Source organism: Ursus arctos, unplaced genomic scaffold (assembly GCF_023065955.2).
Source record: "Ursus arctos isolate Adak ecotype North America unplaced genomic scaffold, UrsArc2.0 scaffold_1, whole genome shotgun sequence".
NCBI classification, from domain to species: Eukaryota; Metazoa; Chordata; class Mammalia; order Carnivora; family Ursidae; genus Ursus; species Ursus arctos.
The window spans coordinates 107975935-108001796 of NW_026622763.1; the positions used below are offsets into that span (position 1 = coordinate 107975935).

At 58.8% G+C, this 25862-nt stretch overlaps 1 long non-coding RNA gene across 3 annotated transcripts; it reads right to left on the reverse strand.

Moving 5' to 3' along the window:
* Positions 1 to 5704: 5704 nt before the first annotated feature.
* Positions 5705 to 15638, reverse strand: LOC123000485 (uncharacterized). Of its 3 annotated transcripts, none has more exons than XR_008960937.1 (5): positions 15479 to 15596; positions 11747 to 11838; positions 10163 to 10340; positions 8800 to 9213; positions 5705 to 8575 (listed from the first exon to the last, which is right to left on the reverse strand). It is a non-coding gene; the product is annotated as an uncharacterized LOC123000485 (long non-coding RNA). The 3 variants fall into 3 exon arrangements; XR_008960934.1 differs by having other exon boundaries at positions 5705 to 7874; positions 8412 to 8575; positions 10163 to 11838; XR_008960939.1 differs by having other exon boundaries at positions 5705 to 9213; positions 10163 to 10295; positions 15479 to 15638.
* Positions 15639 to 25862: the final 10224 nt, after the last annotated feature.

The window sequence follows — 25862 nt, forward strand, 5'->3', positions numbered from 1 at the left end:
TGGTGTGGCCTGGGTGTGTGTGTGAAGCCGGGTCACAATCACCTGCACTCCCTCGATGCGCTCAGGACGACCCGAGCGCCCCTGTGTGCTCAGCAGTGACCAGCTGTCCCCGGAGCCAGTGTGGGCAGTGGGCACGGTGGGGCCAGTCTCTGCCGGAGGTCTCAGGCCAGGAGCTTAGGGCCCAATGTGGGGAGGGGCCAGTCCCTGCCAGGAGGCCCGGGCAGCCCGGGGACGCTGGGCTCCCTCGGTGGTGGTCAGCGCTGCCTGCGGGCAAGGGCCTCCGACACGGCTAGGGCCCAGATGCCGGCCCTCCCCGCGTGGCTTCTCCCCTCCGGCCCATACAGCTCCCTACTCCAGGGGCAAGGCCATGCTGGGCCCTCATCACTTTGGGGAGGGGCAGGAACCTGGTCCCCGGGCGGCATCCACCTCACCACAGTGTGGTCAAAGGGACCCCTCGTCAGCACTCCCCTGGCTGGGGGTGTGGTGAGATGGCCCCTCCCTGGTGGGTGCCAGCCTTCCCCCCCGCCCCCGAGTCAGGGCTGTGCACAGGGTGAATGGGACTCTGTGTGTGTAGGGCGGGGACCCACGCCCAAAGACAAGCATGACCTTTCCGAGCTGCCTGACCCCAGGATGGAAGAGCCTTTCCCGCAGGGTGAGGCCAGCGCCAGGGTGACAGTGGAACACTGTTCCAGCAACAGAGGGCAGGGCCTGGGATGCGGGGCCGGCACTGGAGGCCTCAGGCGCCCCTTACGTCCACTCTTGGGTGTGGCCTTCAAAGACAGGGCGAGCACTCCTTCGCAAGCCAGCCCCTGAAGGAGGGGGCCAAACCCAAGAGCGGGTCCCCACCCCAGGCCACCACCCAGCGTCCCACAAGCACCGTGCACTGGGCACAGCAGGGCCGCAGCCCCTGGATGGCCTCCGAGCCTGGGGAAGTGGGACCAGGGGTCCCCACCCTCTGTTTGATGGAAAAGCAGATGGAGACCCCAGGATGGTCTGGCCTGGGGATTAGGGACCAGAGTTCCGTGACCCTGAGCCACATCCTGATACCCTCACAGGGTCCTGCGAGGCCACGCTCCTGCTGTCTCAGGTGACAGAGACATGAGGATGTGGACCAGGGCAGGAGCCCACTCGTGCTGGCCACAGACACCACAGACACACCACTTCCCTTCTCCACGATGCGTTAATGTCTGATCGTTACAGTGACTCTGGACCCTGGTTTTAAACTTCACCGTCGTGCTCATGGAACTTCCCCCAAGCGCCCCTTCCAGGCACAGGCCTGTCCGGGAGCCGGGGCTGGGGGCACTCCCACACAGGAGCTGAGATCCAGTCCCCTCCCTGTCAGGCTCTGGGGAGAACTGTCCCGGGGTCTGGGTCCGCAGACCCTCTCTCCTTCTCAGGTATGGCCCCACAGCCCCTGCCGCCCAGGCTGGCAGTGCTCTGACCCTGGGACCCCTCCCTAACCCTTGATCCTGTGTAAGGCTGAATCCTGCCTTGAGCTCCTGGTTCCTGGACCACATGTCCAGGGTCGGCGTTGCAGATGGCACCCAGGGCACGTGGAGAACTCGGAGCACATGTGTCGGGGATGCCAGGACATCGGGGGAGGGGGGTCTCCTTCAGTGAAGGAGCAGCAGGGTGAGCAAACCAGGACACAAGCAGGTTTGTGGTGCCTCAGCCTTCTGGTCAACCCCCCAGGCCAGTGAGGGGCGCACGGAGCCCTCCTGACTGGGGACACTGTCACCTCCCCTGCACACGTGTCTGCATCAGTGAAGGGAAGACAGTGGGCAGAAGGCCAACATCTCTGTGAGGGCAGGGCCTCCTTCTGCCCAGGAAAGGGGTTGGGACCTTGCTAGTGAGCACCAGCCCCCATCCAGTGAGGACACAGGTCTGGATGGAAAGGTGGGAAGGGCAGCTGGTCTCAGAGAGGGCTAGCAGATGCCAGAAGCCACCTGTTACCCCAAACGCAGGTGGTGAGAGGTGACCACAGGCCAGGACCCAGTACAGCTGAGCATCCCCTCGGCCTCGGTTCCAGGAGGCTGCAGCATCCCCTGCTTGGGGGTGGCCTCAGAGTTGCCTTTCCCCTGGGCTGACTCACCCCAGGCCCAGCCCCCACCCCATACCCCCATCCCGTTTCCCCGGACCTTGGGTCTGGGCCACCCCACCCTTGTCTAGACTGGCCAGCTGCCCCGAGACACTCTGGTTTTACCAAATGGCCCTGCACACGTCGCCTCCAAGAACTCACTGCCATCGTCTCTTCCAGGAAAGGCATGACACGGTGACCCAGGCCGCAGGGCCAGCGTGCCCCAGATGGCTGTCCGCAGAGCCCTGGACACCTGCCCCTCACTCGCCCTCCGATAGGAGGCCAGCCGCAGCTGTCCCTTCCCTTTGGAAGCCCTTGTGTGGCTTCCATGCATCATAGGAACCACGTTTCCCAAGTTTGTCATGGCAGGAAACACAGAGTAAAATGATAAAAGCCGGTCAAAATTGTATAGAAAGTATAAGCCTGATCACACAAGAGGGAGTCCGTAACCAACGCTGAGGAGGGACGTCGGCAAGCAGGGGCAGAGCGATTCCAGCCTCCAGCCGCGTCAGTCTGTCCCCAGACCCAGAGCCGGAGGCGAGCTGTCGGCCACGGAGCCCCAAAGTTTAACTTGAAGCCTCTCCAAAGCCAGCCGGACCCTGATGATGCCCTTCAAGGGGCCCTTCCTTGAGACCCTCCCACAGCACCAGACGGAAGCGGGGCGGACAGCCAGGGCCCGGCTAGGAATTTGCCAAAACTTCCAGGAGGAAAGTAGGCTTCAGGCATGGATGGTAGAGGACTCTCCTTGGCTTCTCAGACACCCTCTCTGCTCTGTTCTTCCTCGGGGACAGCGGCACCTCCAGGCTGGCTTCCTGGAGTGTGAGACCAGCCCTCGCCTTGCCCCCACATCCCAGAGAGATGCACGGTCCCACAGGGCAGCCCTGGGTCTCCTGTGACTGCTGGACACTTGGACGGCGGCTTGTCGAAACTGAGAGGTGTGGTAAGTATAAAATACACCCCAGAGTTGAAGACACGGAAAAGAACGTAAGATACTTCAGTCGTGTTTTTTTAACCAGTTACTTGTTGAAATGATAAGAGTTTGGGTATATGGAGTTAAATAAAATGCTAAAATTAATTTTGTCTATTTCCTTTTACTTGTTTCAATATGACTCCTGGAGAATGTTGGCGCACACATGCGGCTTTGCAACATGAGCAGCCCTGGTCTGAAGCAAGAGGATGAGGGCTCCTGCGTCTACGCACAAACACGCGGGCCGTGCACTGAATGCTGGACCCTCTGCCCATCCCTGTGGCCGGAGGAGTTACGTGATGGGGCTGGCTCAGGCCCCTACAGCCTGACCGGGAGCTGGAGGTGGACTGCCGTCCAGCCCGCAGGGCTGCTACACTGTGGGGCCAGGGGTGGACTGGGACACAGATTGGGACATGTGGCGAATTTGAGATAATTTTCTTTGATGCTCTTCCCACAGAGAGTTGGGGCCTAAGTGCCAGTCCCTGGGATCTGAGCTGGCCCAAGTGACCTGTTTGACCAAGACATGTCCTGGGACTTCCAAGCTTGTCACAAGAAGTCTTGCAGCTTGCACTCAGGGCTCTTGGAACACTCATTCTTGGAGCCTACTGCCCTGAGACCTCCATGCAAACTCAGGTGGACCCCGCCATCCCATGAGGACAAGGCACCAGGCATGTGAGAGGAGCCACCTTGGACGTACTGGCCTGGCTGAGACTTCAGAGGGGCCAGCCCCCACTGCTACCTGGACACAGCCACATGAGAAGACCCCACAAGCAAGGTGAATCTGCCCTACCCACGGAACTAGGAGGGATAATTTTTATGTGTGGTGTGAGGTAAGGGTCCAGCATCACTCTTTTATGGATAGCCAGTGTTCCCAGCACCATTTGCTGGGAAGATTTTCCATTCCCCATTAAATGGTCTTGGCAGCCTTGTCAAAATTCATTTGACCATGTAGGAGAGAGTTGATTTCTGGTCTCTCTATGTCCTATCCCACTGGTCTATATTCTGTCTTTTTGCCAATACCACACTACTTTGAAACAAATCAGTGTGAGTCTTCCAGCTTTGTTCTTTTTCAGGATTGCTTTGATTATTTATTCTACGTTCCTTGAGATTCCACACTAATTTTAGGTTGAGTTTTTCTATTTCTGTAAAGAAGTCATTGAGATTTTGACGAAGATTGCATTAAAATTGTGGGTCACTTTGGGTAGTAGAGGCAACCTAACTATTTTAAGCCTTCCAGTACATGAAAGTAGCATGTGTTTCCATTTATTTATGTCTTTTTAAATTTTCTTTCTGAAACGTTTTATAATTTTCATTACGTAAGTCTTTCACGTTCTTGGTCAAGTTAATTCCTAATTGTTTTATTCCTTTTGATGCTATTAAAAATGGGTTGTTTTGTAATTTCCTTTTCAGATTGTTCATTATGAGCATATAGAAATGATTTCTGTGTGTTGATTGTGTCTCCTGCTACTTTGCTGAATTCACTTATTAGCTCTGACAGGCTTTTTGTGGAAGCTTTTGGGTTTTCAATGTATAAAACCATATCATCTGTGAAGAGAGATCATTTTACTTCTTCAATTTCAATTTGGATGTCTTTTATTCTCACTTTTTCTTGCCTACTTGCTCTGGCTAAAACTTCCAATACTCTGTTAAACAGAAGTGGCAAAAATGGGCATCCTTGTCTTCTCCAGATCTTAAAGGAAAAGCTTCCAGTGTTTCACCACTGAGTGTGGTGTCCAGAGTGGGTTTAATACATGGAGGTAGTTCCCTCCTATTCCTAGTTTGTCGACTAGGTGTTGAATTTTGTCAAAGGCTTTTTCTGCATCGATTAAGATGAGCATGTGACTTTTCCCCCTTCATCCCGCTAACGTGGTGTATTGACTGACTGAGTTTTGCACGCTGAACCATCCTTGCATTCCAGGAACAAAACCAGCTTGGTCCTGGTGGACAGTCCTTCTACTGTGCTGCTGAATTCCGTTTGCTAGGATTTTGCTGGGGTTCTCGTATCTGTGCTCATTAGGGATACTGGTTTGTAGTTGCCCTTATTGTAGTCGCCTTGCCTGGCTTTGGTATTAGGGTAACAACTAGCCTCTTGTACAAGAGGACTTATTCCCTCCTCTTCAGCTTTTGGGAAAAGTTCAAGGAGGAGTGGCATTATTTCTTCTCTGAATGTTTGTCAAGATTCACCAGTGAAGGCACCCGGTCCAGGGCTTTTCTGTCAGGAGATTTTTTTATTACTGATTCAACTCCCTGCTAGTTACAGGTCTATTCAGATTTTCTGTTTCTTGGTGATTTAGTCTTAGTAGGTTTTGTGCTTCTAGGAATATATAACCCAGTTATCCGGTTTGCTGGTGTCCAGCGTTTATAGTTCTCTCTTCTCATCCCTCTCCTTTCTGTGGCATCGGTAATAGTGCCTCTACCTTCATTTTCGATTTGGGTAGCTGTCTTTTCCTTTTAGTCCGTCTAGTTAAAGGCTGGTTTTTAAAATCTTTTCAAAAACCTAACTTTTGATATTATTTATTTCCTCTATGATTTTTCTATTCTCCATTTCATTTATCTCTGCTATGATCTTTATTATCTCCCTCCTTCTACTAGCTTGGGTTTAATTTGGTCTTCTTTTCCTGGTTCCTTAAATTGTAAAGTTGGGTTGATGATTTGAGATATTTCTTGGGTTTTTTTCCAGCTTTATTGAGATATAATTGACATTATATTAGTTTAAGGTGTACAACATAATGACCACATATATATGTGTATACATATGATTGCTACAATCAGTTTAGTTAACATACCTCACCTCACACAACTACAGATTTTTTTCTTGAAATTTAGACTTTTAAGATCCATTTTCTTAGCAACTTTCAAATATGCAATACAGTATTGTTAACCACAGTCACCATGCTGTACAATAATCCCCAGGATTTATTTATCTTATAACTAGAAGTTTGGACCTTCTGACCACCTTCACCCATTTTCCCCACCCCCCCCTCCTGCCTCTGACAACCACCAGTCTGTTCTCTGATTCTATGAATCAGTTTTTTTAGATCCTACACATAAGTGAGATCACATAGTATTCATCCGTCTCTGACTTACTTCATGTAGCATAATACCATCAAGGTCCATCCATGTTTTTACAAATGGCAAGATTTTCTTCTTTTTATGGCTGAATAATATTTCTGTGTGTGTGTGTGTATGTATGTGTGTGTCTGTGTGTGTATGTGTCTGTGACGTGTTCTTTGTCCATTAATCTATTGCTAGACGCTTAGATGGTCTCCATATCTTGGCTCTTGTAAATAATGCTGAAATGAACATGAGTGTGTAGATATCTCGTCAAGATAGTGACTTTGTTTCCTTCAGATACATACCCAGAAGTGGGATTGCTAGATCATGTGGTAGTTCTATTTTTAGTTTTTTGAGGAACCCACATACTGCTTTTCATAGTGGCTGTACCAATTTATATTCCCATCATCAGTGCACAGCACACAGATCCATTTTAGGGTCAAGGCATCTCACAGTACCAAGACGCTCATAGCATTTTGCAAGCCTGTGGCTACAAAGATGAGACTCCAGTGTACCCATTGCCCATACCACCCATAGTTGGCAGAATAACAGCTTCTACAAAGACACCCATGCCCTAATCTCCAGAACCTATGAATATGTGACCTTATATGGCAAAGGACTTTGTAGGTGTGATTGAGGTAAGGATCTTGAGATGGGGAGATTATCCCAGATTATCTGGGTGGGCCCAACGTCATCACATGAATCCTGATAAAGGAAAGCAGGAGGTGGGAGGGTCAGAGTCAGAGAAAGAGGCATGGAAATGGAAGCAGAGGTGACAGAGAGGGACTGGAAGGTGGAGGAGGGGCCACGAGCCAAGGACCGTGGCGGCCTCCAGAAGTTGGAAAAGGCAAGGTAACAGATTCACCCTCAGAACCTCCAGAAGGAAGACAACCCTGGGGACACATCCAAAACCGTAAGATAATACACATGTGCTGTTCAAGCCACCACACGTTCAGCAGTCTGTCAGGTCAGCAACAGGACACTGACGCGTGGTAGGTCTGCATGCAGGACACCTCACGGTGGTGGTGGCGGCCCAGGGAAAACAAGCAGGTGACGGTCTTGGTAACTGTGCTGGAGTTGGAACTGCACGCTGCCTGTTGACTGCATTTCACATACGCACAAGGCAACCAGAGCTGGATGGCACCAGAACCTTCCACATGCTTCCACACCCGAATGTGCAAACACTCTCATGGGCTCCCGCTGCTGACACATTTGTTTTAAGTTATTTTTGTAAGAAGAATGTGGGGCTGTGGCGTGTTAATAGCAGCTTACGACGGAGATCGTTTGAGTCAATGCAGCCTCTTTGGAAAAAATGAATCGCAGCAGCACGAGCATGGCTCCCGGGGGCCGCCTGCGCACCCCCAGCCCCCGTTGGCCGGTCTGTAGACGAGCCTTGTCATCGCCAGCCCCCGTTTGCAAGACGGTATGTCAAGCACCTCTCGTTGATGGTCGTGTGCGAACTGTCTGCATCTTGTTAGAACCTGATCCCAGGCTGGATTTCTTTCTCCAGAGCCCTTGATGAAGACAAGCCACGTCTGTTCTATGTCAGTTGCTGCCTCTGCTGAAATCTGCTCATTCCACACTGAGCTGTCTCTCCCGCCACACGTCCGCCGTGGCTGCTCCTTTGTGGGCTGGACGCCGGCCGATCGCCCCACATGCTGGCGAGCCCGTCACTCTGGGATGGGAAGCCAGAGGCTGGGAGCCATTCTCAGCAGAACACGTGCATCTTCCCTGCGGCTCCTGGGTGGTGAACGGGGACTGGCAGGGGAGCTGCTGCTGCTCGGAAGCCAAGAAGAGATGGCGCTAAGGAGATGTCACTTGCCGCCTTCCGTCAGCGCACGGCTCGTGACGGCTAAATCCAGAGACCCTGCCACTAAGGAAAGGTCTGGTCTAGGGCTTAGCAATCAGCTGCCCCCTGCTCCTTAGAACAACCCTTTTTAATTCTTGCGGATTTCCCCTCCTCTCTACATCCCGAGAGGGCCACGCAAACTCTGCCGGAAGCTGGTGACCAGATGACTGCGTGAGGCCACACCACTCAGGCGTGACTGTGGGCTGGGCTCCTTAGTGCCAACATGGGGAGCACCCCCTGTAATGGGACTGGTCCTATGTGAGGTAGTGAGCCTGCTGACAAGGAAGGCATGCAAGCACGCAAGCAGAGGCCAGATGCCCACTTGGGTCCTGCGGAGGCGGCTGTGGCAGGCAGGCAGCCGGAGCCCTCAGCCCCTGCGCTTTGGGTGATGGGCATGGCCTGTCCTGTATTAGACTGGAGGGCGCCTCCTTGCTGCCGAGGACCAAAGACATCGTCATGCTTACCACAGCCGGCGGGTGGCTGAGACCCGACGGTACGAGTCCTGTCTGTGCCGTCATCCCACCTCCGGTGCAGGTGCGCGGTGCAGCTAGTCGCCAGATCGCTTCAATTCAGAATCCCTCCTTCCTTGTGAGACTCAGAGAAACTCCAAGTACAGCAAACGTTTGTCCTTTAAATCAAATACATGTCCTTGCTTTATGACAGGAAACCATTTGTAACCATTTTCTTCTGCCCCCGGAGTCCCAGCTGTCCCAGCCTCCGCCACAGCCGTCCGCTGGCATGGCAGCACCTCTGACCCCCGACCCCTGACCTCCAACCCTCCCCCAGGCACCAGCAGCTCGGGGCATGGGTCGGCCTCCACTCTGGTGTGCATGGCACTGTAAGAGATCTTACATCCCAGGACGACTGGGGACTCCAGGGCAGACCCCGTCTTCCGTCCTCCCAGGGAGCCTGCGTGGCATTGGCACAGGTCAGAGGTCACTGGAATCGCCGTGCTCTATGGGAGCTTTTCAGTCACTGAGACTCGCAGCCGATCAGAATCTCCCTCCGGAGACATTTGGGAAGATGGGGGGATGTCAGAATTAAGACGGCATAAGACACCCCCAGCCCGGCTGGAGTCCAGATTGAAGGGGGTTTAATAATTCAGCACCCCGCATCCTGGGCCGCACCTGCTGGGGACAAGGAGTCCAGCATCCTCCGAGCCACTGTGGTGGGTCCAAACATGGGAGACTGGGACTTTCCATGCTGACTCAGAGGTCGAAGGGGAGAAGATTGGAAGAACTGAGAGGGAACGCAGTCAGCTCGGCACTGAGGGTTGAGGAGAGATGCCAAAAATCATTCTTGAACCTACTTTGGACTCCAACAAACATGACAACATTACAAAGGTTTCCCTCCCAGGGTGGTGGGTTCACTTTTGGGGAGAGTACTAGACACACTGGGCAGGTCTGCGAGCCCTGAGGGAGACACGTCCAGGCTGGCCTTGCTGTCCGCACCCTCCCTGGCCCCCGACGGCCATTGCAGGAAGCCGACCTTGCCCAGCCCTCAGGGAGACAGTAGGTATCATGGCTGGATCCCCTGCCAGCCCAGAGAAGGATGCCTCTGGGTCTGCAAATTCCCACGCCCTTCCAGCCAGCCCTGCCTCCCTCCTGGGCCTCGGCCCTCCTGCCACGGGCACAGCAAATGCCTCCCATCGATGTCAAAGCCCAGCCGCCTCCTTTCCACAAAACTATCACATGCCCGTCAAATGCTCCCAGAGCTCTTCAGTGCTGAGCCCTAGTGTCAGACAGCAGACACTCTGCTGGCCACCAGAGACAGCAGAGTGATGGCAGCCAGGCTCTGGGGACATGGCAACCCAGGGCAAGGGGTTGAGGTCCTAACAGTTGCAGCCAGCAATCCACCCCCCCACCGGCACGTCTCCTTCTCAGGCTGCAGCCCTGCCCTTGGGTGCTCATTTGCGGCCTCAGGGCTGATGCCCACCCCCACGGCCACCCTTATGGCCACTGCTACCCCCCACGGCCACCGCCACCAACACCACCCCCCGTGCGAGTGTCAATGCACAGGGGGAGATGAGGCTGCACGAAAGCCCACCCCGTGCACCACTGTCCACCAGGCAGTCTGGAATTGACAGGCGAGGCAAGGCGGGATGGAGAGGAGGCTTTCCAGGCTTTCCAAACCCCGTAAGAGCATCCCAGAGGAAGGGACGCCGGAGTTCGGAACAGGAACGAGAAGGCACGGACGTGCTGGGTTGGAAACTCACAACAGCTGCCCAGCTGGCTGGACAGACGGGCTTCACAACGCCGGGAACACCCTGGTGAGGTGGGAGATGAGAGCAGGCAGGGCGCCCGGGGCGTCAGGACAGGGCAGAGAGGCGGGAAACAGACGGAGAGGGTCTGAGTCGCAGAGGCAGAGACAGGAAGGAGTCAGTATCTCCAGACCTAGACGGTGAGAATTTCTTCATCCCCAGGGAAGACGAGGTCTCAGACACAAAGGGCAGGCAGAGGACAAGCACATTCACATTAAAAAGAAAGGTAAGAACATCAAAGAGGAAGAAAGTTCTAGACATTCTCAGAAAAGGTCGTTAACCTCTGAGAGCGCCAGCCCCAGATTACCAGATTGCCCAACAAAATGCTGAGAACCAGAAGCAACAAAGAGATGTTTTCAGAGGATTAAAGAAAATGACTTCAAACATAAATTTCAAGTTCAGCCAAACCAGTGTGTAAATGTGAGGTTGAGCGCTTCTCAGACCCGCGAAGCCTGAGGTGGACCCACATCTGCTTTGAACGGGGCGCCGAGAAGTGCTGACTCGGGAAGGGGTGGGATGGGATAGGCGCTCAGAGAGGCAGCCGCTCCCCGGCCTAGCGCTCTGCTGTCCGAGCCCCGAGGACCACAGAGACAGGGTGCCCACGGAAACCCGGGGTGACAGCTGCAGAGGTCCCGGCCCTCCCCGCATTCCCAGGGAAGGCAGGACCCCGTGCGTAGAGGGAAAGACCCCTACTATAACCAAGACAGCGCAGAGCGAGGCAGAAATTCCTGGAAGGACGTTTAACCTCTCCAGCCATGTTATAGATTAAATCGCAGTGATAGGAAATGCCCCCTGTACCCCCACACTGGGAAAAGGTGAATAGAGCCCTAGAAGCCAGCGCTGGTGAGGTGGGGGGTCTGGAGGGCGGGAGGTTTGGTCGGTCAGCTGGGAGGGACAGCACTAAATATCACGGGTCTTTAAAGGGCATGTGCCCTCAGCCCGTAAACTCCACAGTTAGGAACTTACTGTAAGCAAATAACCCGAGGAGAAGCCAAAGATGGGTGCCCACAGTGTCCCCCGCCCCCGGCAGACGCCACATGCCCACGAGAAGGCAGCGCCCGGTGGGCGCAGGACACGGAAGGACCCCCGAGCGGGACGTCGGTGGGAGGCAGCTGCAGACTGCGCGAGCCGTCTGACTCCGGCTGCACATGTGCGGGTCCGCTCGCAGCGAGCAGGGAGAAAGCAGCGCCACGCGCCGGAAGGTCGGTCCCGCGAGCGGTGCGAGTGCAGGGCAGCGGACGGCCGCTTCGTGTGCTTCTGCCTTCTCTGGGGAGCTTCAGCTCGGGTTACTTTTATAACTGGGGGGAAATGCCCTTCCTGTTCAAATAGATACATTTGTAGAGGCCTGGGGGTGGTCCTTGGTAACTGCGGCAATGTTAGCAAGAGCATATTCCAAACCCCCAGGTCTGGGTTTCGTGTGTGAACTCGGAACAGAGTCCACGCAGGTGTCCATAAAGGGGCGGCCCGAGTTTTCATCAGCATCATCCTAAAATGGAGACATGGAGGCGGAGAAAAAGCCACAAAAAGTTAAAGACAAACCTGAGGTCAAGCTTCCTCACTGCCCGGTGGGGATGAAGTCATCTCCTTAGATGAAAGATTTGGGGATGCCTCCAGCTCTCCTGGGTAAAAACCTGCATCCAAAAATCAACCCCACATACCCATGAGCCTGCCACTCGCCCCGAGCCCTGTGTGGGAAGTCGGCTGGAGGAAGGGTCGAACCAGGGTGAGCAGGGAGCCCCCACCCCGGGTCCCACCCAGCCCACCTCCTCCCCCGGAGGCTTCCCTCTGTACTCCCCTCCCGAAGCCCCACCACCTCCAAGGCTCCAGCACGTCGGCTGATCCCCGAAGTCGGGCTCCTCTGGCCCCACCATCCTCAAAGAACGGAAACCTCTGCAACGGGACTCTGGGGACCTTCAGAGATCCCAGCCCCATTTCACCGTTAGAGGAGACCCAGGCCCGGCTCAGCACTGGCCCTGGCTAGCAATGGGGGCTGGACCAGCAGGACCAGCAGGACGGCTCGAGCACCTGCTTCCCCTGCTTGTGGGCCCTTCCTCCCACCAGCGAGAGCCTCGCACTGGTTTCGAGGTTGAGACGCTGCCCTTGGTGGTGTAGAACGAAGTCTCTTTGAAGCCCCCGGGGGGGGGCTGTGTAGCTGGGGCCCCTCGAATAATGAGAAGGTATGAGTCAGTTCTCCCAAGATCTGATAGGATGAGAGCCAATCCCATCCACCTGCCCCCCCCCCCCCCCAGAGGACCACGGGGTCCCAGGCTCAGGCCTGTTGCTCTGGGTTTAACGCCCGAGGCAGCAATGCCACCTTGCCTGGCCCATCCAGGGGCCAGTGGCCTGGGGCGGTCCAAAGACAAGAGCAGCTGCCTCTCCACCTCCCCCAGCCTGTCACCACCCTCTGTCCCAGCAGCTGGGGAGCTGCACCCCCAGCTATCCTGGGACTGTCCCCGAGGGGTCTGCTCTCCCCAAAGGGCAGAATCCTCAGCCAGATCCCCTGGCACAACAATCAGGGATGGACCCTGATGGGACAAGGAGGGGCCACAGCGTGACCTAGGGCAAACTTGGCAGTCAGTCCTGCCATGAACTGGCCCAGGATTCGTCAGCCTCACCCAGCCCTCCAGCTGTCCCTGGAGCCTGGGGTGCCCTTGAGACCTCAGCACTTCCTGGGGTCCCCAAGAAGCGCCGTGGACCTATCACGTATGACACGCCCTGAATCAGAGCCTGGGCTCAGAGGTGCCCCCCCAGGAGAGGGCCTGGAAGGTGGACCCCATGGCCACACAGGGTCCAGGCAGCAACCCAGGGGACCCAGGAGCATGACATTTTCAGGGACTTAAAGTGGAGCAGCTCATTCTTTTAAAATGCCAACCAGTACATGCTTAAAGGTCCCTGCAGTGGGGCGGGGCCCCCCACTGTCCTGGGGGTACCAGGCCCTGCTCCCTGCTCGGGGTGTGCATGAGCAGGGGACGCTTTGCCATTGCAAGCTTGGGCAAGCCCCAAAACCCTCTGGCCTCTTCTGGGAAATGAGACATTACACTGCCCTCCTCAGGCCTGGGTGGGGGCCCCCCTTGAGCCCCTCTTCTCATGAAAATTCACCTGGAACCCTGCCCAGTGCACCCCAGGTCCTAGTATGCTGAGTGAGGGGTGGAGCTAGGGGGTTGGGGGCAGAAAGGGTATCACAGAGAACAGGCTGTTTCCCCATATGTGTGTGGGGGATGGGGGACCGGGGGTCTGGCCTGGGCTCCTTCATCCATCCATCCATCCATCCCCCATCCTTCCGGAGCCTCATCTACACTGGCTTCCGGGTCAGGTGTGGGGGTGTATGGAGGTAACATGACAGACATGACAGAGGGAAGGTGGCTTGCTGAGAGCAGGTGGGTGACTATGGGTGCTGAGCTCGCAGACGCAGGCAGGGAGGGGCTCACTCTGGCCTGAGTGGAACCTGGGGGCCTAGTCGGGGTGGGGGGATGGCAGAGGGCCCAAGAGGGAGCAGGCTCCAGGCAGGGAGCTGGGCAGGGACACGAGGTGGGAGGCTGGGCAGTGGGGGGACGGCTGGCTGAGCTCGTGAGGGGCGGAGCCTCGGGAGGCAGGGGTGGCGGGGAGGGAGGCGCACGAATCCATCCCCGGCTTCCCTCCACAGGTAGAGGGGCCTGTCCCGGAGAACTCCAGGCTCGCACAGGCTCCCCGTGGAGGCACCCAGCTCTCACAGGAGCCGTCTCCGGGCGACGCGAAAGCGGAACACGCCCGCTGCCTTTGGGTAGACTGAACCTTCCCGCGAGCCCAAACGTACCCGCCGTGTGTTGTTTCGGCTGGTTACGTGTTAAGAGCGACTAGAAGTAAGACTCGCGCGAGAATGAAAGGGAAGGCTACACCCACAGATTGAAACTGGCTGACGGAGGCTTGCGATAGAGTGGGGGGTCCCCGGCCAGATGCCCCTTGGGTTCCCCCGCCCCGTGTGCCCACAGCGCTCTGTTGCAGCAGCCCCACGGTGGGAGGGCTCTACCCCCCGTCGCAGCAGGGCCCCCTGCCCAGGACAGCAGCTGTTCATCGCAGGCTGCGGCTGCTGCACGTGGTCAGGCCGGAAAGGCCCTCCCTCCGTGTTCTTTGCTCCAAATTATAGAGGAAGCACTTCCACGTCGAACACGACAGGTCCCGACAGCCCACGGCAGACAGCGAATTGCAAAACCATGGTTTTCAAGAGCACAGAAAGCAGGAAGGCAAGTTAGAGCGGGGCCCTCGCTTGCCAACCCCCGTGCAGACTGGGGACCCGGGGTGGCCTCCAGGACGGATTCCCCCGGGGGGGGGGGGACAGCGAGGCTGTCAGGTAAGGCTGATCTGATGAGAGGAACCTTGAAGAACCCCAAACACCATGGCACCCCAGCAGACATGCTGATTTCAGAGGCAAACGAAATGGTATTTCCCCCAAGGCCAGCCACACTTGGAGGTCAGATTGTGTCTAGGAGTCACACTGCTGTCACTGCCACCAACCGCGGTCCTGCCAAGCCTGGCATGCCGCCACCTGCCCGCCCGCCAGGGGCTTGAGGGCAGAAAAGGCCTCTTTCCCCTCTGCCTTCACCCTCTCTCCCAGGCTGGACATCCACCACATACTAAGGAAGCATCAGGGTCCAGGGGGAGACAAAGGGACAGTGGCGACCCAGCAGCTGTGGACATCATGGCATGCGGGGGAGGGGTGCCCCGGCCAAGGTCACAGGAAGCAGGGGCGGCGTCTGGGAGACCACTTCCACTCCTGCGATGCTGTCTCTGAGCTTATCTTCGGTGTAACCTTGGGGCTTGAAAGTAATTGGAAATTGATTTTCTTTTACTTCGTGGTACTTAGATTTCAAAACGTCTGTTCTCAGGGAACAGCTGGGTCTTCCCAGCCAACCCACCTCCCGACCCCCACCCCCAATCCCCGACAAAGGGCTTGCCACAGTGTGTCCTTGTTGGCCACATTTAATTGAATTCCCAAACCTCTCGTCCCTTGTGAACGCTCAGCATGAAAAGCCTGGCTGGCTCCCTCTGCTTTCCGAGTAGAGACCATAATCGCTCGCGGGGAGGCTGAGACGCAGACCCACATTGTCCACACCAGCACAGGCAGCTTAATAACTCAGGTACAGGCCCAGCAACAGGTGGGCAGCTGGTGAGCTCCCAGCGCTCGGGGCTGCTGGCACCGTTGATGGTGTGCTGGCCCGTCTTCCTGTCGGACCATCGTCCTTCTGTGCCCCAGCCAGACCCTCACTGTGCTCCAAAGGACCTCCCACTTCTTACCTTCGGTGCGTTGTTGGCCTGGCTCCTGCCGCCAAGTGCCCTGTCTTCATCATCCCCTGGCCCAGCGGAGAGGCCACGGGGGATACCTCACGGCAAGTGCAGCAGCGGCTCGCGGGCACCTCACAGCACCCCTAGAGGCGGGAACTCACCCGGAGAGACTGAGCAGCTCCGCCGGGTTTGCACAGCCGGTAGGTGGGCGGAGCTCACCCCGGCCCTGGTTTGCCTGCTCCCAGAGGCCTTGCTGGTAAGCTTGGCTGGACTTGAGTCTCCGGCCACCGCCATCCCGGGGCCGCAGCAGCCCAGCCTCAGAACCCCATGCCACCCTAGCACCCCAAGAGTACTCGTCCCCTCTCCTGTGCTCTGTGCTCACGGGGGCCTGGCCGGGGAGCCTGTTGATAGATCCAGAGAACGGGGTGACCTCACACTCCCCAGCTGGCCTGTGCCACGACTTGCAGAGCAAAGCCAGGCTCTCCAGCAAGCCGGCCCGCGGTTGGAACACAATGGTTGGGGCAGCTCTCCCGAGGCTCCGAAGCCCCTCAGCCTGTAATCAGATAGGACGCGGCTCCCCAGTGAGCCTGACGATGAGCACACTACCCCAGGCCCCGGAAGCCAGACTTGGCACACCCCGGGCACCCATTCTTCGCAGGATCAAGGAGACTCCAGGCCCCTCCTTTGCACCCCCACCACCAGAAGTCACCAAGGCCACCTGCCCTCACTGCGCTTGCCTCCATTCTCCTGGGGAACTGGGCAAAGTCTGGAAAATCAGGGAAAGGGGAGCCCAGCCCTCCCGAGAATGGTTGCTGCTCTGCCCCCACCATCTGCACGCAGGGACAAAGGACGGTGCCAGTGAGAGCACGGGTTCAGTCAGGGCCCCCAGCCAGAAGGGACCCTGGGCTCCCCGCTGCATCCCCTCCCTCCTCCACGTGGCTGCGGCTGTCAGGACACACAGCCCCCTGGGCGGCCCCTCCCGCCTCCGTGAGGCGGGCAGATGTCTGGGCTGGCGGGGGCTTTAGGGAGGCCCCAGAGCGCTGGCGTCTCTGGGCCGCGCCTGCAGCACTGGGGTGCAATCCACAACCTCACTGTATTATTTCAAGTCTGCGGATCCGGGTTGGCCCAAGCATAAAGGAGACTTTCTTGGCTGGGCTCTGGCTTCTGCCGGTTTCTCCTCTCCGCCCTGTGGCTTGGACCGGCTTGGGCCGGCACGGCTGCCGCGCAGCCCTGACGAGGCTCCCCCTTGTCACGCCAGGCCCGGGAGAGGGTCGGGGCTGGGGAAGGCCTCGGGCCGTGGCGGTGCCCGGCGTCCCCAGCACTGCAGAGAGCGGCCTTCCCGCCCAGGCCTCGCACTCCTCTGCTGGGCTTTGGGAGACCACGCTGTGCTCCAAGGCGACTTCGGCCTCTGAAAAGCTTATTCAAACGCTAAACGAGGACCAACACAGGAACTCAGGACCCGCTTGTGCAAGAGACCACCCTCCATCCATAGGACCCAGCAGCGCTGACCGCAGTCCCGAGGACGACCGTCAGCTCTGACCACAGCTGTCCTGAGAGCCAAGGCCTTGGACCACCCCACCAGGAGGCCAGAGAACTGCCCCACCCCAATCTGAGCTCATTAGCCCCTGCACTGCCCACGGCTAGCCGGGCCCGGGAACCCTGCTCCCCATGAGCTGGCCCCTCAGCCACACTCTGGACCCTTTACCAGAGAGATCCAGACAGGGGCCAGAGGACAGCCAGGGTGCCCGCAGAGTGCCCTGCCAGGCAAACAGGCCACCTCGGCTGCCGAGGTCCTGGAAGAATGATCCAGGTCCTTCTGCCTGAGCTCGGGGCCTCGTAAGCAGGCCGCAGGAAGTTCCAGCACCCTCACCTCACAGAGCCAGGAACCCTCAGCATTGGACTTCCTGCTTCCAGCCTCTACCCCAGGGCTCATGAAGAGGAACCAAACCCAGACACGACCCCCTCCTCCTCCAGCCTCGCCCTCAGATGGGAGGGAAGTCTGGTGGCCCTGGGGAGAGAGGCATCTGTACCGAGAGATTTTCTTCACGTCCCTGTGGAGGAGGGGCTGCTTCCTCCCCACGCCTCCCCAAGGCCACGGGAGCATCATTCATGGACACCGGATATTCCGTGAGAAGCCTCCACCCGCCTGGCCGCCCCAGCCTGCAGAGCAGACATCCTGGGAGTTGGACCTCTCTTGCCGGGGCTCGGGGGGCTGTGAACAAGGGTGCCCCGAAGCTCAGGCCAGCAAGCTCACACAGCCCCCAGGGGGCTGCACCAGGGGCAGGAAGGGCCTTGGCCCACAGGAAGGAGGCGCAGGAACCAGGCTGAGTGGGGACAGCCGCTTGGTGAGAGCAGACACACCACCTCAGTAGGAAGGGGTGGGGACGTGGACCCCTAGCAGGATCACTGACGGAGGCACTGGGCAGAACAGAAGACCATCGCTGCTCATGTCCCATGCATGTCCAACTCATAGGAGCTGAGTCTTTCAGAGGGAAGGGGAGGGGCATCTCAGGGCCAGAAACTACCCCCAACACACACAGGCACATGCTCAGGCTTGTACACACACACACAGGCATGACATGCACACGCACACATGGGCATGGACACACACACACAGGCATGCACACGCACACACAGGCACACACACGCACACACACAAGCATGCACACACACAGGCACGCACACGCACACACATGCATGCACACACACACAGGCACGCACACGCAGGCATGCACACGCACACACGCAGGCACACACACACACAGGCATGCACACGCACACACACAGGCACACACACACACAGGCACACGCACACACAAGCATGCACACGCACACACACAGGCACGCACACGCACACACACAGGCACGCACACGCAGGCATGCACACGCACACACGCAGGCACGCACATGCACACACGCAGGCACGCACACGCACACACGCATGCACACGCACACACGCAGGCACACACACACACAGGCATGCACACGCACACACAGGCACGCACACGCACACAAGCATGCACACGCACACACGCAGGCACACACACACAAGCATGCACACGCACACACGCAGGCACACACACACACATAGGCATGCACACGCACACACACAGGCACGCACACGCACACAAGCATGCACACGCACACACGCAGGCACACACACACACACACAGGCACGCACACACACAGGCACGCACACGCACACACGCAGGCACACGCACACACGCAGGCACACACACACACAGGCACGCACACGCACACAAGCATGCACACGCACACACGCAGGCACACACACACAGGCACACGCACACACGCAGGCACGCACACGCACACACAGGCACGCACATGCACACACGCAGGCACACGCACACACGCAGGCACACACACGCACACACAGGCATGCACACACACCCATGTACACAGAGAAGCATCACACGTGTACATGCATGTAATACACAGAGATGGCGGTATGCGCACACATGTACACACGTGTGCATACATGTTCCAAGAAGCAGGGAAATGCCTTGCACGGTGTGGGAGGAAGGAAAACAATGAGTTAGAACTGAAAATAGCACATTAAATTATCTGAATGTTAAATCAAAAAGACCCCAAAGCTCTGCCTATACCCAGGCGGGCTTATAGGCCAGGACGAGGGGCTTTAATAGCAGGGGAGAAGGTCAGGAGGCGCTTCTGTCCCCAGCCCTGACTCAGGCTCCTTAGCGTACCCGGTGCCGATGGGGCATAGTGGATCTCACGCTGTGATAACATGAGCTGTGGCCCCAGATGAAGGGCCATTCCCTGGGTTTGCCCCCAGCTTCTCAACTCTGCTTGGAGCACCATTGACCCCTAATGGGAATCTCAGCCGCAGCCATGCCCTCCCTGGGCTCAGGACTGCCCCCCTGAGGCGCTGGGGTGTTCATCTCAGCAGAAGATGCCCAGAAGACCACCCCCCGCCCCACCCCAGCAGCCTAGAGGCTGGTGTCTGCTCTTTCCGGAGGGTCCTGTCTGCCTGGGACCTGGGTGCTTGGCTGCCATGGCAGGAGCCCAGAGGGGGCAGGGCGGGCCCAGGAATGCCCACAGGTATGAGGCAGGTGTGCCTGGGACGGTCAGGCTTTGAGGCCTGTCCCCACTGTCTTCCCCAGGGCCATACGCCTCGGTGGGCCCAAGCCAACTGGCTCCTCATTGGCCCCTGTGTGTATAAAGCAGGGCAAAGGAGACTGGACTGGCTTTTCAGAGCAGCAGGCCCTCACTGACCCTGACCACCTCCCCCAGGGACAAACAGGGAGTGGGAGAACCTCCAGAACTCCCCCTGTAGAAGGGTGTGAGCCTTGCTCTGGAACATCCTGGGGGGGTGGGCTCAGGGCTCCAGGCAGCAGCTGGCCAGGGATGTGGCCCATGATAGCCTGCCAGCCCCTCCCCTCTGGGGGGCCCAGCACAAGGCCAGCCTCCTCCATGCCAGGCAGCCCACCCCACCTGGGCCAGGACCGGCTGCTCTGGGGCTGGGACAGATGCGTGACAGGAGGGCTACCGTCCACACTCCTGAGCAGACTTCCAGGAGCTTGGGGGGCAGGAGCACCAAGGCCAGGCTCTGGGCTCCCAAAATAGCCCGGGGTGCGGCCAGCGGCCAGGGATGGGCAGCTGACTTCACTCCACAGGCATCCCTGGCAGCCCAGCTGTCTGCACCGACCACACCTGCTGGGCCTCAGAGCCGGAGTTCAGCCCTCAGGAGATGGGCAAGAACAGCCGCTGGACCACCCACGGCAGAGCAGACCTGCCACCCAGAGCCTAGCCTCTCCCCAGGTCCCAGAAAGGGTCCTCGGTGCCTGGGGGCGGGGGGCACTGGGACCGCACCCTGCCTGCCCTTCATGGCCCTTGGGCTGGGCCTGGGCTACTCCTCTGTAAGCCAGTCTGGCCCCAAAGCCAAGGAGAGGAGGACTGTGCCCCCGAGGAGGGCCCGCCGTCAGGGAGGGAACGTGGCTGCCCCCCGAGACAGAGAGCCACCTTGTTCCCTTCTAGTCGGGGTCTTTGTGGGCTCAGGAGAGACTTACTAAAAGCCTAAATTTAAAAAGCGAAGGATGAGTTTTCATGTCATTTCCAGCTGCGGTCCGTGTTTTCCCCACAAAGTCCTCTGAGCCTCCCAGGGCTGCTCGTTCTGTGCACCGTGTGGGAACCAGCAGCGCTCCAGGACACCAGGGACCCCGGGGCCGCTGCACCCCATACACAGAGCCCTCTCAGCTCTTGGGACACAGCTGCTTCCCGGTGCTATGGCTCCCTTTGGAATGTCCCCGAGCCCACAGCACAAGGCCTGTCACCCGCAGCCCCCCAGCCCAGGCTTAGGGTAGGAGACGGCTCAGCCCTTGCATTGCTCATTGCGCTGAGCAGGGGTGAGGATCAGCTTCTGAACCAGTGTCTCCTAGGACCCACAGTGAGCACAGGGCAAACACCTGCCCTGCCTGGGGTCTACACCAGTCGGGCAACAGACAACAAAGCTCTGGGACTTTGCTAAATGTGGGTGGGGTGTGGCTGAAGGACCAACGTGAGAGCAGAGACAAGGAAGAGACTAAATGTGTGTGTGTGTGTGTGTGTGTGTGTGTGTGCGCGCGCGTGCGCCAGGGACGGCCTTCCTGACAGATAAGCGGTAGTGCAAAGGCCCTGGGGCAGCACCATGCTTGGAGCATTCAAGGACCGCAAGGAGGTCAGCATGGCCACAGATGAAAAAACCAGGCCAGGAGGGGTGGATGAGAGATGGGGACATGGTGAGGGGACAGATGAGGACTTCGCTTCCTATTCTGATGGTAAAGCTGCTGGGAGGAGCTCCTGAGAAGAGCTCAAGCCCAGGACACATACTGAAGACAACACAGGATGGGGGTGGGGAGGGGCAAGGTCAACCCCAGGCAGGGCTATGTTTCCTGGAATGGGGACCGGTCCTCATGACATCTGTCTGGAGAGCTGGCCTCGGCCCCCACACTGGCCTAGGCCTCCGATCCTGGCTCGGCCTCTGCCTGTCAGCTGTTTCTGGGCTAAGGCTGTCCCCACTTCTCTGGTTCTTTAGCAGGTGGTCTCTATAGAAGCTTCTGGAAACTAGTGCAGCAGCTGCCATTGCAGGAATTAGAAGGGCCTCGCTTCTCTGCCTGTCACTCCCATGAATACGGGCCCAGAGGCAGCCTGAGGTTGTCCCGGGCAGGCCAGGCTCACAGGACCCGAGTGAGGCCAGGAGGTGGTCTGGGCGGTGGTGCTGGGGTCCCCTGGGCTGGCGACCCCGAAGGCTTCCTGTTGACTGCTGTATGCAGGGGGGCAGGAAGGGCCTGGGGCAGGGAAACAAGGAACCTCTGAGCTCAAGGCCCTGGAGGTAGATTGGGAGCCTCCTCAGGCCTTTGAAGTCCTGGGCTGACTCACCCAGAGGTTGGGGTCCAGCCCCGGGGAGGGCAGCAGGCAGGAGACCAGGGGAGCGGAAGAGGGGGCAATGGCCCAGGGAGGGCCGTGGTGGAACAGGAGAGCCGGAGAGGTCCCCACAGAGCTGTCCCCAGCTCTGAACTCCCCCCGGGAACACTGAAGCCTCCTCTGGGATGGGTCCCCCCTGTCCACTTGAACTGGGTCCTCACAGCCAGTGTCAGTCTCCTGCCCACTGAGTCCCAGGGGTCTGCACCCACTGCACCTTCCCAGCCAGGCCTCTGAGTCCACACATCACACACACGCTCTCGTGCTCTCTCACTCTCTCTCTCTCTCTCCCCGTCTCTCCAGGTTCCTCAGCCGAGCCTGCCCAGCCCAGCAGGCATGTGCCCAGGGGCTGCGGGGACCAAGTCCAGCAGACATCAGGGGGCCTGTGACCAGCGCAGGACTGGCATTCAGGGCTGCACCAGCTGGTCACTCCCGTCACGAGCCTCCCTTTGCCTTTGTGACGCCAGTGATCCCTCCCGCCACCCCACAGCCCCTCCATATCCACACTCTGCCCTGCGCTGGCAGACGTCCTGTCTCACTGTGCAGCGGGCACAGGGCACAGAGGCCTGGGGAGGGAGGGCAGAAAGGCACAGGTGGGCCTGAGGGTGCCCCCACCCAGCCCCGGAAGGAGCATCCACGTCCGGCCGGGGCATGGCGAGGTCGTGTATGTCTGGGGCCCGGGAATGCAGGCGCCTTTTTCTCCCCCTGGAAATGTCCGTCCTTGTCCCATTGTGAACCAGATCAGCTAGTCCTCATGTTAAATGTGTGATATGTACAAAAGAACTCAGCATATCTGTACATTTTAACAAAATAATAAACGCCTGTCATATGGCTTGAAAAATACAATAAAATCGATCTTTAAAGCAGGACAATTTAGCTAAAGGAGGTGTGAATAGATTTGTGGAGGTCTTTACACTTGGATGGAGGGAAAATTGCACGTGTGTTTTTGCTAACCTCTCAGGCCCTCCTGAGAAGGGCGATGGCCCAGGGCCCCCTGCCCTCACCCCCACAACGCTCAGCTGTGCACCCCTCACACACACTCACACACACTCCGCCTGGGCTCTCAGCACAGCTGGTGGCATGCCGAGTGCCGATCCCGCTGTCCTGCCGTCCAGTGAGAGCCTCTCTTGGCCTCCACTTCTGAGGCTTTGCGACAAAAGCACCCTGAACCCCAGTGCCTGCCCCAGAAAGCCTCTTGGACTGACCCCAGGCCAGGCGCCCCCACCCCAGGCCCCCTTCTTGTTTCTCACCCCCTGTGGGTCTCTGACCAGGCCAAGTCCAGGCCTCCAGGCTGCAAACACCGTAGCCCCTGGGTCAGGCTTGATGCAGGCGCCTCCAGGCCCCTCCTCACCCCTGGACCCTGCAGGCCTCTGTGTCCCGGCCAGCCCGTCTATGCTGGCCCTGCCTGCCCTGCCCTGCCCTGGCCCTCCTCACGGTCACGGACGTGACTCTGGGCCTGAGGCTCCTGGCTGACAGCAGAGGTGACCGTAAGGCCATCGCCCCACGCTGTCCAGCAAGCATCTGGAGACAGCCCGGCCCCGAGCGATGTCACGTGGGAGCTGCTCGCCACAGTCCAATAACCCCATGCTCGGGCATCTGTGCGAGAGTGGCACCCCAGCCCACCCCCCAGGGCCAGAGGAGGAGGAGTGGGGAGACGCCTGGCCCAGAGGGTCCTGTGATGCCGGCCCAGCGGCAAGACTGGGGCCAGCACAGGCCGAAGCGCATTCCTGAGGAATGATGCAGAGGCCTGGTTATCGAAGGCTGTCATTGGGGGAGCCCACACTGGCGGCCTCCCAGCCCCGATGCGGGCCTTCATCTGGCAGATCTGCCCTCAGACGCTCACACAGCCCTACACAGGCCCCCACAGGCTCAGGAGGGGGCCGGGGTCCCAGGACAGGAAGCACGGGGCTCCCGGTCACTGGACACCAAGGAGAGCTGGCAGTGGCCATCACATCAAGACCATCCAGCACCAGGCCTGGCTCAGTGGCCCAGGGAGGCCGCAGCCGGGTCCCTCCTCCTAGCACCCGGACCCAACAATCCCTAGGACCCCTGAGAGCCCCAGCTTTCTGGGTGTGGGCGTTGTCTCCCTGGTGACCCCCGCCCTGCCCTGAGAGAAACCCCCAGAACGGCTTTGTAAGGGAAAATACAATTCCCACTGCTCTAGAGTTGACTGAAGTCAGCTTTATTGTGATATTTACACGTATTTAAATGCACAACTGGATGTTTGCAAACTCAATGCCAGTACGCTCCTGCTCGCAGCGCCGAGGGGAGTGGCTGACGACGCTGTCCGGGAGCTCCCCCCCCCTCCCGCCCCGGCACTGGGTCTTGGAATCTGACGCACCCGTATCCTCAGCTGCCGTGGCACCTTGGCTCAGTTTCCCCAGCACGTCCTGCATCCAGGACGCACTGCTGTGTCCTCAGGGAGGGCGAGGACAGGAAAAGCCAAGGGAGGCCTGCCTTCTCGGCCACCTGGGGCGCATCAGGGCCCAGAGACCCAGACCAATCCCCGCTCCTCTGCACCCCATTCCCACGCCAAGGCACGTCTCCGTTCTCCTGCGGCTGTGTGGGCCGTTTCCAATTCCCGGCGGCGAGGAACGGGGCTGCCAGGGTCGTGTGGCCGTGTATGTCGGTGCCACACACACGGGGTCTCGCTGGGGTCGTGCCAGGAGCGGAGATGAAGATGCCGCGTCAGGGCCGTGCACCTTCCAGGCGACACCAAGAGAAGCCAGCCGCCAAAGCTCACCGGCCCGAGAAGTTCCCACTGCGTCCCCGTGTGGCCCAGCCCACGTCTTCGCCGCCCCGGGGGCGTGTCGCGGGAATTCGCTGGAGCTCAGCCCGCACCTCCCTGAGCACCGCGGGGCTGGGCACGTGCCCACGTGGCCCAGCGTCCGGCCTCGTTTCCCATCCGGTTGCCGGCTGTCTTGGAACCGCTTCGCAGGAGCTCCTTACATGCTCTGGTTGTAAGTTTTGTCCATGATACAAGTTACAAATATCTCTTTCCAGTCCGTGGCTGGTGCTGTTTGGGATCTGGGGTTTTCCTTACTGATTCACCGAACAAATCCTTCCCAAACGCGCAGAGCTGGATGCTAACTGGGACAGAACGGGCGCTCCAGCCTCGGATCCGCCAAGTGCAGAGAAGCCAGGGCGGGGTCGAGTCAGCTGCAGCAAAGGAGGCCCCCGGTGGGGGCTTCACCACGGAGCAAGACTTGACACGAGAGGGCGTCAGGCAGTGGGGGGGCTGGATTTTCTCCCGAGAGCTGGTGGTGGGCAGTGTGCATGGGGAGTCTCGGGGCCGGCGCTCCCACCGGGCACTTGCTTCCAGGAACGAGAAGAGCTGCTTCTCCCCACTGCTGTGTCTCTCCAGGCCTCAGGCGTGGAAGGAAGGCCGACGCGGCGAAGGCCCGGAAGCACAAGGTCAGCGTGGGCAGAACCAACCGGACGCTCACCCCGTGAAGTTACCTCGGCTCCCGGCCGGCAACAAACAGTGGCCAGAGTGTCAGGTGCGGACAGCCGGCCATGGGCCTCAGAGCTCTGTGGGCCCCTCCCCAGCAGCGGGAGGAAGCCCTCTCCCCAGAGCAGGGCGAGGGTCCCTGGGCGTGCCCTTCCTCATAGGAGCGCAGTGAGGGACGTGTCTGAGGATCGCGGCCTGCTAATTAATACGCCTGGACAGGGAGTCCCAGGTCACAACGCCACCGCCCAGCAGCCTCTCCCTGCCATGGGCTCAGCTGTCTGGAGAACAAGAACACAAACTCTCCCTCTCTGGAAAGGGAAGACAGGCCGACAACAGGGGCCGAGTCGGGGAGGAGTGACCCTCTGGGGGGCAGACCAGGCGGCCGGAACCCCTGCCCAGGCCCAAGCAGACTGCTCCCGGAAGCCACAGCCTGCGCCGGCCCCACTCGCACACCTGGCCCTACCCAGCCGGGCAGCCCCTTACCGTGCCTTCAGCCCCCCCAGCTGC